An 11,883-nucleotide genomic window follows, 5' to 3' on the forward strand; every position below is an offset into this window, starting at 1 on the left:
GAGGCGTTATCTGTTCCATACATAAAAAGAGGGATATCACGCAGTGCAGCAATATGAGTACCATCAATAACCGAACCGAACATGCGTACCGCAAAGTATATTCTATCGAAAAGCAGGAGGACTTGCAGGAGTATTGTGAGCATTCTGACAGGCCATAATTCACTAGCTGGGCTATGTTCAGGATAGGAATTATTCAAAATGATAGTGTCCCTCCTGTAATGAGGAAGCGGAATCCATGGAGCATTTCCGATGTGAATGCCCCGGGGGTGAACGCATCAGACATAAAATCTTTGGCGCCGACGTTTTCCAGTTGCGACGGGTAGCATCACATCCACTAACGGAAATCCTGCGATACGTTAACGAATCCGAAATATTCTGTTAGATGGGCGTGGCGCGTACAATGGGCCAACACCGCCTTAGTCCTCAGAAGCGGTAGCTTCTCCCCCACCATATACACACATACCATCTATATGATATTTTCTGCTACCTTGCTAGGGCGGATAGCCCCATATGCTTCACTCCAGGCAAATCAGCAACAGATCAGATTATCTCTCTGCGGCAAGCGGTAGAAAAACTGCTAGAATATGGCCATCAGTTGCACCATCTTTTCATCGAATTTAAAGCCACTTATGTACACAGCCACTCTCGAGATCATTGAACATCAACAACGGTCTAAGACCATTATCTTTAATCTGGCCCTGCAGAAAGTAGTTCGCGATGCAGATGTAAATGAGAGAGGCACAATCCTTTTCAAGTCCACCCAACTACTGGCTTACGCTAATGATATTGACATTATGGGAGGAACACCTGCATGAGTGAGTCCTATTTCACATTCAGAAATGAGTTTTATAAATCAAACTCCGGGGCAGCAATGGGCAACCTCGTCTTACCGCTGCTGTGCATGGTATTTATGGAGAATCTGGGGAACGAACTCGTGCAGGCTGGGACACTCCCGAGATTCTGGGTCAGATATGTGGACGATGTACTAGCAATCATCAAAAGGGAAAAAACAGGAACTATCCTCGAGAAAGTCAACCGGTACTGCACAGAAACATCGAATTCACCATGGAGATCGAAAAGGCAGGTTACTGGATTTAAAAATACTCTGGGAAAGAGGGGACTTTGAATTCGACATTTACAGGAAACTGATACACACACAACGAACCATCACAAACATCTCAAACCATGATTTTCACTACACGATGACGGCATATAACTTGATGATCCACAGGATTGTGACAACATCGCTCAACGAGGAGAGAAGAAAAAAGGAAATTAACTAGGAAGAATATCAATTTTTCTTCGATTTAGGCAGCTCACCGCCTCGTTGGTACTTCCACATATTTTGGAGATCGCCCTCCTTCCCTGCATTTCGACGTGCAGATGGAGAAGAGTCAATCCAAGAACAATCTCTAGGGATGTCGTTGAGCAGCCAGTTGCTAGTGAATCGAGGTCCGGTTTGAATTCTGTCATATACTAGTAGGTATCCTCATATTTGCATCTACTGGTTAAAGCAAATCGTCAGCGTAACCCTGGACCAGTGTTTGTCAGCGTAACCCTGGACCAGTGTTTGTTAGCTATTCTAGGCGTTCATCAACTAACATGCACCACATTAATTGTGATAATACCTCACCTTATGGACAACATTGAGTAGAATTCATGACAATAGAACTTGTACCTGTAGGTACTTCTATTTGCTTACCTTCTAACATTCTGGGCATCCAGAAGGCCAGGGCGGTTCCCACTCCCTTGTGGATTAGAGCATCTCGTATTTCTGTGTGCGATGTTTTAACGAACGCTCCTTCGATATCCAAAAATGCACACAGTACTATTTCCTTCGTTTCTATGACATCCCGTAATACATCCGTCAGCTGATACAGAGCAGTTTCGTTTGATCGTCCGGTAAGCGTGGTGACAAGGATGCAGGGGATTTTAGTTCAAATATAGTTGTCTAGGACCTTCTCTTCCTCCTTCTTACCTGCATTCGGAATAAAGACCATACGCTTGGTATATATCGCAAGGCAATGCTGCCCCTTACCACTCTTAGGAGAGATCGATGATTTCTAGGCCTCTCTGGAGTAGTTTTTGGAAAATGCCATTTAATGATTTTAATATAATAATTTAAAGGTTCACATTGCTTTTCTTACTCGACCTTTTGCTAGTTTCTAATTCACCGTTGTTCATCATTCGTGTGGTTTTGTGGTGTCAGGCAGAATGCTAGTACCTTCCGTCGTGGGGTAGGACCCCGGGAAACGATTTGTGAGAAGCAGATGGATCCTCTCCACATTCTCGGTAAATGCCCCATTTTCTTTCTTTCGACAGGCAAAATATGCCTGGAAGCTTCTGTTGCTTGTTCTAATCCTTCACAGAATTCCTTGAAGCTTTTTCGTTTTGCTTCCCCGATTGCGTTGCTATACGTCGTTCGTGTCTTTTTGTACCTCCGCCAGTCCCCGGTTTGTTTTGCCGGGTTGAAGGGTTTTCGCATCTCCTTTCTAATTCTGGCAAAGTTCTGGCTTCATCAGGGTACGTCCCTTGTTGACTTGACTGCCTTAGCCGGCCACCTAACCCCATATGTATCAATGACGACTCCGTTAAGGAGTTCCACTATTGTTTCCAGCTATATTTTGCTTTTGATGTCACCGTTCATCTGTAGATGAGTCATGTTGTCACTCAGGTGTCTTGTGTAGGAGTCTCTGTGATCCGATATAAAACGCTAATCCGACGTCTTTCAATTCTTGGCTAAACCGCAAATCAGAGTGTTCCCTAAGGTTGTGTCTAGTACCTCTTGTCTGGTGCTAGTCAGAAATATTGGTGGGTTCCCTCCATTATGTATTTCTAATTTTTAACTGAGAATGAATTTTAGAAGATACTTCGATTAATGTCGCTGTTTGTCTAGACCTCACGGTAGGCGTTGGCATCGTGGCCGAGAAGAAGTGGTAGCGCTTTCCTCTCGCAGAACTTCGCCAGCCTTACGACTAATTCCTATGGTCTCCTAAGAAGTATCCTCATACCACGAATGCCTTTCGAGGTCTCGGGGTCTCCAGTTACAAACTCTGAAAAAGATATGTATCTTTAATTTCTTTTGAGAATGATGCAAGCTCTTTGTTTTTCACAAGAGGAATCCTAAATTACCTGCATGCTTCTTCTTTGCAGACCACGTAATCTGTCCGCGGTACACCCAGGGTTCTTGAGCCAGCACTACTACATCCTGGAATCCCTGAATCCCTGGAATTTGGCATTGCAATTACTGCAGATGCAGCTTTTGCATGCTGGAGATTTACCTGGGCTATTTTAGTGCTGGACATCGGTTCCGTCAGTGTTTGGAGCTCTTCGTCAATGTCGGAGCATTACTTCCTTCTCCGACATGAAGGCAAGAAGGCCTAAATCAAGGTTGTCCAGTTTCTTCTCTTCTGTGGGCAGCATGTCCACTTCCCTGCTCGGTTCTGCCTTTTCAGCCTCTATGACTTTCGCGATTCGTTCGAGGACCTCGGTAGACTTATCACCCGATCTGTGCTCCTAAGTATCTTTCGTTGGTTTCTCCCTCACACGTGTATGCGCACAGGTATGCTAACAAATCTGTAATTGATGAGGGAGTTAATTATTTAATTTCCTCCGATCATGAGTAGTTTGCTTTTGCCTTCCTCCTTGTTTCTAAAAGCTCTTCATAACCGCGTATATAGATCCACGTTTTGAGTGATAAGGAGGCATAGAAGAATTGTTTGTCACATTATTTGCGGCTAGTTCCCGAGCTCTCCCGCCTTGCAGAACCATCAAATCAAGGAATTCCTTTCACCTACGGGAACGGAGAGGAGGAACCAAAATGTTAGATCAAGGAACCCCCTGCCATCTGGTGCCTCCATTGGTCGAGCTCTATTGTCTTTGCAAACAGAATAACCCAAGCGTAATGCGAAGCACGACTCCACCTGTCAGCGCGGAGGGAGATCCCCTATGTTCAAATAGAGCTGCTGACGAATCCCATATCACCTTCCCCCAGAAAAAAGGTGTGATGGGCGACGTCTACAACCCATGGCAAAACACACAATCAGGAGATCGTGCCTTTCTAATCTTATGCAGGTAAGACTGAAATCCTCTATGCCCACTTAGGAGCTGGGTAAGGAAATAGTCTCACCATGTTTCCAATTCAGCCACACTTTTAAGCTGCTAATCTCTCTAGCCTCATTTTTCCATATGCGCTTGCAAGAAAGGCAACGGGGATCACTCCCGCGGTCACCATCACGGGCGGTTCATAGACATTATGGTACACAGATGCCACCCGCAAAGCTCCCCGTCTCTGTACTTGTGCAAGACTGTTACGATATACGTCCTTGCCAAGAGCGTCAGCTTATATCTCTGCGCCGTAGAACAGACTTGCGATGAACTCACCAGGGGACGTGCTAGACGTAGGGCCCCCAATATTTGTCATTAGCCGACTTAAGACCGAAATTCCAGCTGCAGCCTTGCCCGCTGCTGTTTTGACTTGCTCGAAAAAGCTCATCAGTGGTTTTGACTCGATTATCGACTCGCCGATCGATATGGGACGCAGGGTCGGAATTCCATTTTTAGTCGGGATAATTACTTCCGTTTTGTCTAGTGCAAGGTTGAAACCATGAGCAGTCCTCCATCCGCTTACCCGTCGCATCAATATGGCTCTGCGCCTGTTCGAGAGTCCGTCAACAACAAACCTCGCGACGTTATCTGCATAACTGACCAGGACTGTGCATCTCCGCGCTATAAAACCGAATTGTCATGGAGATAAGTCTCCGGCAGCACGTATCGTTTCAGCGAGTCTACTTCTGATGAGCTTTTCGAGGAATTTTCCAGCAGCTTCAAGTTTATAAAGTGGTCGGTATGAAGACGGCAACTCATGATCGCCTTTCCTTTTGCTGATCAGCGCAATCCTCGCTACCTTCCAACGGGAAGAGAAAATACCATCTTTCAGGCGAGCGTTGAATGCGTCGAGCAGCAGATCTGGTCGATATTGCAGCACCAGTTTGTATACTGCTGGGATGCATCGGGTTCTGGCGCCTTCTTGTTTTTGATAGAGAGGACTACCTCCTCCATAGAGAGAAAAGTGAACAATCCTCAGCACTTTCCACCCTGCTGTCATGATCCTGAATGGGGTGCGTAGTGAATAGTGCCCGTACAATGCGGTTCGGCCTTAAATGGACAGGGTTTTCACAAGGCCCCGATTTTTCGAGTTACTAGTTTCTAAGCGAGCCCCCACGGATACCCATTCACCTCGTCGACCAACCCCTGCCGGCAGCGAACTTTGCTCCACTTTGTAATTATGGTATATGTCTCCGAGATCGGGACGTTTGGATGTTGCGTCAAGCGGCGGAGTTTGTGACACTACTTCCGGAGCTCTGCAGTTTTCGCCGTCCACCAATATATAGAAGGCTTGCCACGCCTCAATGCCCTCCTGAATTTAGGACAGTGTCAGCTGCAGTGACTACATTCCCAGGAGTGCCCTCTAGTGCGGCCCTACCTGTTCCAAGAGCTTGGAAAACCTTCCGGTGTTCACCTGCGCGACGTTCCACAGAAAGAGCGCTGGGTTGGCGTACACCGAGAATTTGTATCAATGACTTCAAAGGCAAAATATTGATGGTCGCTTACCGAAAAGTCGCCCAGAAATCGTCACCCGTCTACCAGCTACATCAGTGATTCCGACGCGAAGGTTACGTCTGAAATGTTTCGCTCGTAGTTTGAGCGCTGCAACGTTGGGGTGGATCTGGTGTTTAAGACAAGTCCTGTCCTCGTTACCAATTCGAGAATTTATTTTCCTCTGGAGTCTGGGTGAGGCATGCCGCCCCTCTGCGGCCAAGATTGTGTCGACCAGAGCATCAAGTATGCGTCGTTCTGCGTTAGATAGACACTGAAAAACGTTACCCCCAAACACGTAACATAGATAAAACCATCCCCCTTACTCTGGGCAAGGACCTTAAGGCGGGTGCCGTCCCGAACCCAGGCAGCGGTACCTGATATGTCAGGGTGCCATGATACTGATGAGTACTAGATCAGCTTTGGTTTCCGTAGCGAACTGCGCTAGTCATTCGTGAACAGTTGCACTGCGATGCATATTTATCTGCAGGATGCGGATCATGTTGATTGCGTCCTAGCTCTTTCCAGTTCTACTATGAAGACTAGATAAAGCCCCGAGTCCGCAAGGCTCTCGCCACAATCCCTGCATTATTATTATTATTATTTCTGTTAAGGGAAAGTCGCACCGCGTCCTTGAAGAACTATTGTGCCTCTTTTACTGGTTATAGTGTACCTATTGATCATAGTATCTCATGTATAATTCCGCCTATAACCGCTAGGAACTTTAGTATGTTCCCTACTTCCAGATCTTTCAGCTTCGCATCTGGTATTAAGTGTTCTTCCAGATGCCTCGACCTACTTGGCACAAGTGCGGACACTGTCCCAGGACGTGTATAGAGGTTTCGTTCTCCTCCTCACAAAACCTTCAGGCAGTGCCCGTAGATATCCTTAGCTTCCCTAGGTGATAGTTCAGCCGACAATGACCACTGAGAATTCCCACTATGATTCGGAGATTCTTTTTGGTGAGGTTTAAGCAATCCTTTGTGTGCATGGGTTCGTATCCCCCAATAAGCACCCTGGACTGCTCCATCCCTCGTAGGCCCGCCCAGTACAGTTCCCTCAACCGTTCCTCTTCATTTCTTAGATTCATAGCCATGAAACCGTTTCCGATTCCACAGAAGGTTTCTGGCCCGTGTAAAGGTGTCCCTGTTCCCTTCTTGGCTTGATCGCTGCTTGGCTATCGGTGAGAATAGTTACGTTTTGCCGCCTGTAGTTCCTTTGCAGGTTAAAGGAGGCATATCTGTCTATGGCGTATATTTCCGCCTGGAATATGCTAGTGTACCTGCCCATTGGCTCAAAGCACATTTTCCTTGCACCAATGACACCGGCACCCGCTCCCTCTGCGGGGAGGGATCCGTCAGTGTACCAAGTAATCAGTTGCTGGTTAAGCCGTATGTCGTAACCACGCTCTCCCAGTTTGCCTTGTTACTCCAACGTGTTTCAAACTTCTTATGGAAGTGAAACCTCGTTGTCATGTTATCCCTTGGTATCAGTAATTCGGGATACCGCCTAGAAAGAATATTCATCTTCCTTCGTTGCGGATATTCGCCTTATGCCTAACCGCATCTGCGCTGTGTGCCCATAATCCAAACATCTGTAACATTTGGTTCGGGCTGCCCGGATTCGTATCCTACATATCACCCAACCATGTCTGATTTTCCTGCTGTTAAGAAGCTTCTTTGCGTATTGCTCCGCAACTTCCACAAGAGCCAGTTTTTGACCTCGAGAGTTCGCAGAGGTGATACCAATTCGGACATTGGTTACCTCCAGACATTCGCGTTTGTTGGCTTCTTCTACCTTATTTTTTCCGTCAAGCAGTCAAGGTCTCAGATTTCTAGAGAGCACGTGGGTTCTAGGCTAGAAACCTCTCCCAGTAACCCTTTGATCACTTCACAGAATGTACGTAATTCGACGATTTCGCTGAGGACTTCCGCAAAGGTCTTGCCTTCCGTCGTCTTAATAAGCAGAGCTGGCGGTCTAGTCTTCCTTCGCCTCTTCGCCTTTTCTTTTGGTGCTTCACCTTTCGTGCTCGCTTTAATTTTAGGCTGAGGTTTTTCTGTCTCTTGTCCCTCTTCACCTTGTTTTTTGAGCCCTGGAGAGTACCTAAGTGAAGTCTCCTCCATATGCCTGTTCTTCTTTCGTTTTTTTTGCTAGTTCGTTCTGCAACGTTTGCGACCCGTTTGGCGCTTACGGTGTTTCTGCTTTTCACGCATCTTCTGTTTCACTCCATATCCGCCTGTAATACGAAATACGAGCTAATCTAACTCCGTCAACCCATTTTTCACCCCTTTGCTGACGTTTTTTTGGAGGAATGCGTTTCAGAAATGCCGCGCATTTCTTTTTCTCTGTTTGCGCCTCCCGATGACCCGTCGCCCTTGCTGTATCCTTCGCTGGGTCAGCGTCGCACTTTTGTGCTGCGTACAAATGCAGGCAACTCAATCTCCATTCTAACTATCTCCTCATTTATATTTTCTTTATTCGCCATTTAAGTTTTTATTAGCACATCGTGTGCAAGGGAGCGAGTTGCAATAGCCAGGAACGGGCCCTGAGGCCCGACCTATGCTTAGTTGATCCCGGAACCCATGGACGGATCAGTGCTCGCTCAGGGTAACACGGTCTACTAACACCGGTTCAATGCAAACTACCTGATCAGGGTCCCGGAGGGGCAGAGCTTGGTTCACATCACTCCACCGGCGTCGACAATGAGTTTTCCACGGTTCCGGGGACTTCCAGTGTGCTCCAGCATGTGTCGATCATTCGCAATTCGCTCTTCACCGAGAAACTTTCTCGAGGCTACCACCTAGGATGTAGGTATTATGGCAGCTAAGGTGTCACTCGCCGTATCGTAAACGACCCATTAAGGATCGTTGACGACCCGTAAGGTGGGAACGCCATTAATCCCTCCATTTATGTATAATTGCCAACACGACATGAATGGGAATTTTATTGACGTGTTCAGTTCCAAACTAGGTCGAAGTCGATTTTTTGTTTGAGGATTGCGGAAGTCCTGAGTTCGCATCGACTTGATAATGGACCGGACTACTTAAGAAGTAACTTATTTCCTTTCTTGGGTTAAACGCGAGTTGGTGAGTAGAGGCAAATCATTTGTTTGCAATTAATTCCACTAGAGGATGTGGAAAATTTCAGTAGATGGTGACAATTGTTTTGGATATCATCTGCTTTTTATCTCACGAATTCATAATCTTCATGCTAGTGACCGGTCCAGGGCGACAATCGAATTGGAGCCTTTGGGTTCTGCTGAATGATTCATGATTCGGAAGTGGATTTCCAGGTTCTAACGTAGAATGTGGGCGATTAGAAGTTCAATAAAATTTGGAATCTATTTCAACAACAAAAATCAGAATTGAAACCGCTATCAATAAGGAATGGCGGTGCGAATATAAGAACATTCCTATCTTCTGATTTAATGAAATCGCTTGGGCCTATCATTTCCACCCATTGGACACAATTGGATTGAGGGTAGTTATTGCTGATTAAAATTTAATATGCCATCGTATAAAATATTGTGCATTTAATAAAATCTCGCAGCATTTCAGTAACGACCGATAAACTCGCTTCCCTTCACGTATACAGCGTTTCGCAGGATATTATTATCGATAACTTTGCACGATTGAGTCCCGGCAAGCAGCAACATCTATCAAGCCCGCTATTTCCACAGCTCCTTGCTGTATTAAGTAATCTTCTTTGCCGCCAGTTTTACACTTCACCCTCGTACCCTCGCAGATTAAATGGAGCTTTTTTCACTAATAAACTTAAGATCATTAGGCGTCGGCTTTCAAGTGGAACGGCCGAACGCCATGCAAATACTGCGAAGGGAAAGATTAAAGGGAGCAACCCGGCGAGGAAGACAGGACGTCCGAGAAAAAACACAATAAATGGGCGAAAGGTCATGGGTTTCAGTACAGTTCTAGGTCATTGATTTATCTTGGCAATTTATCTTGTTAGGCTTTTATTTCCCACTCAGACATCGTTAAATTAAATCGAGTTGTAGGCGAGTTGGAGCAGTCGTGGAAAGTGTGGAGCAATATCATCCGCTGTAGAAGTCGACCAATTGAATATCCATGACTAAGCGGCCCTACGTGCGGTCAGGATTTCCCAGGTCCGGGTAACAAACGTTTAGGATTATGGTTACGGACATGTTCGGCGAATATGTAAGCACTCCGAATATGCGGGCTGCTTGCAAGAAGGATGTTCCGATGGGAAATCCGTAGAGGGTGTGAAGGTGCAATTGGTATGTGCGGCTTTTGAAAGAGTTTAGTCGCTTCTGAATTTGGGCTGACAGGGGACTGACAAACGAGCAGACGTGTAGGTAGCCGTTTTCTCTCGTTTTTAAGTGTGAGGATAGTTTAAAGGTTTCGAACATTTTATTGAATTCACCAAGACGGACTCCCAGTTCACTTCGTGGAATAATTTTGTATTCAGGCAAGATTTTTAAAATGTCAAGTTCACGCAAGGTGCCGAAAGGTTACCATTTGCTTGACTTGGAAAAGGGTAGATTACATGAGCAGGAAAGGTACGTATGTGAGTATTTGGGTTTGATTCAATCACTTCAGTCAACAAATCAAATTCTCACTTTGACTTGGAGACCACCAGTTGGGGGCATTATAAGGTAGAAGTATATTTTCTCTCAGTGGAATGTGTTCTACTTACTGCGAAAAAAGTGCCACAATTTAAAACACCCTTTGTGTCAACTATGGATCATTCTGTTATTTTAGGATAAATATAATGTGTCAACATCTTCGAAGAGAACTGGATTGATTATTATTGATTAGCAGCCTTAGGATGATTTACACAGCGCTTGGTCTGTACGCATATGCTTCGATATATCCAGATCAATTGATCTCGGCTACAGACACCTTCACCTCCTTTGACAAACGAATAGATAAGAGACACACCCAGATATTTCAGGCAAGGGTGGGTATCTCAAAATGATTCCTTTTCATTTCACTTGTCTTTCACCCATAGTACCCGAAGTGGAATTGGTTTCCATAATGTGTGCAATCTTCTTAGTGATTGTCATTCATCCGACAATGGTACTGAGGGTCACCAGCATGCTCACTTTTTCCAACTCGAACGAGTATTTCTTCGATATCGGTTCTGGCATTAAGTAAAGTAAGAGTTTCCTGTGTCACAATGCTTTGTAGGCTGGTGAGTCATACGGTGCTAAATTAAAATTATGTGTGTGATGCTAACAGCTTCCGCCGGCCTCGTATGTTATTCTAGGAACTATCATAGTTTCAGCCAAGGTTTCGGTTGAGATTTTGGTCCAGCCTTAGAAGCGTCATGTAGTTTGATGCAGATTAGGAGGAGGAATTTTGGTAGAAATTTAATGCTCTAGAGATTTGTATATCTTTGCACAAAGTCTGCCATAAGGCCAGTTGGATCTCCAGTGTTCCGCAATGACCATCTAACCAGATCAATTAAATATAATATAGTGTAAGCAGCAGCAATTCAGGAGCAGAAGCAGAAGTTATCATAAATAAGAATAATTTTGGCATTGTAAACGTCACAAAATTTTGGTCGATCGTAAATTTTCCAAACTTCAGCAGAGAATGTTGACGACAGATTTCTCATGCATGATGGAGGAATGAGTAAAGGAATGGCGAATGCGTGGTTAGTCACCGTAATACGTGGATATTGTTTTCGTCTAAATAGCGAGGACATTATTTTGACCAAACAAGTTCTGAAGCCACGTAAAGTTGCCGGCTTGATGGTTTTCTGGGGAGTGGCTTTTTGCATACACCAGCCCCTGTAGAACTTGTACCTACTTATTTTAAAATAATAAATATAAAAAGAAGTGGAAGAAGCCGATGATTGTTAAGCTTCCGAAGAAGGGAACCCGTGTTGGATGGAGTAGGTAGGTAGGTATCAGTGGCCGCTTCGAGGAGCCCAATTAGTGCTTTGGTGCGCCGTTTTGATGCCACAAACACCTAAGACCGTGACTGTTGTTATGGGAGCAGGGAGGCAGAGTCCAGTCGGCTTGGATCTTCAAAGCAGCTCTCCTACCCTGCAGCTAGAAATCTCTCTGAGGTCCCCAAAGAATGGTTTATCCAGTGTTCGTAGCCTGACTATAGCTAGAGTTGGGCAATCGCAGAGAAAGTGCATGAAGGTTTCCCTTCCTTCTCCGCAACTTCGGCAATGCGAGTTGAAGGGTATGCCGAACCTAGCGGCATGGTTCCCTATGGGCCAGTGGCCCGTGCAGACCGCCGTAATCTTGAGTGCATTTGCACGCGTCTAGCACAGAAGCTCTCGTGATCGGCTTAC

This window comes from Hermetia illucens, chromosome 5 (assembly GCF_905115235.1).
Source record: "Hermetia illucens chromosome 5, iHerIll2.2.curated.20191125, whole genome shotgun sequence".
NCBI lineage: Eukaryota > Metazoa > Arthropoda > Insecta > Diptera > Stratiomyidae > Hermetia > Hermetia illucens.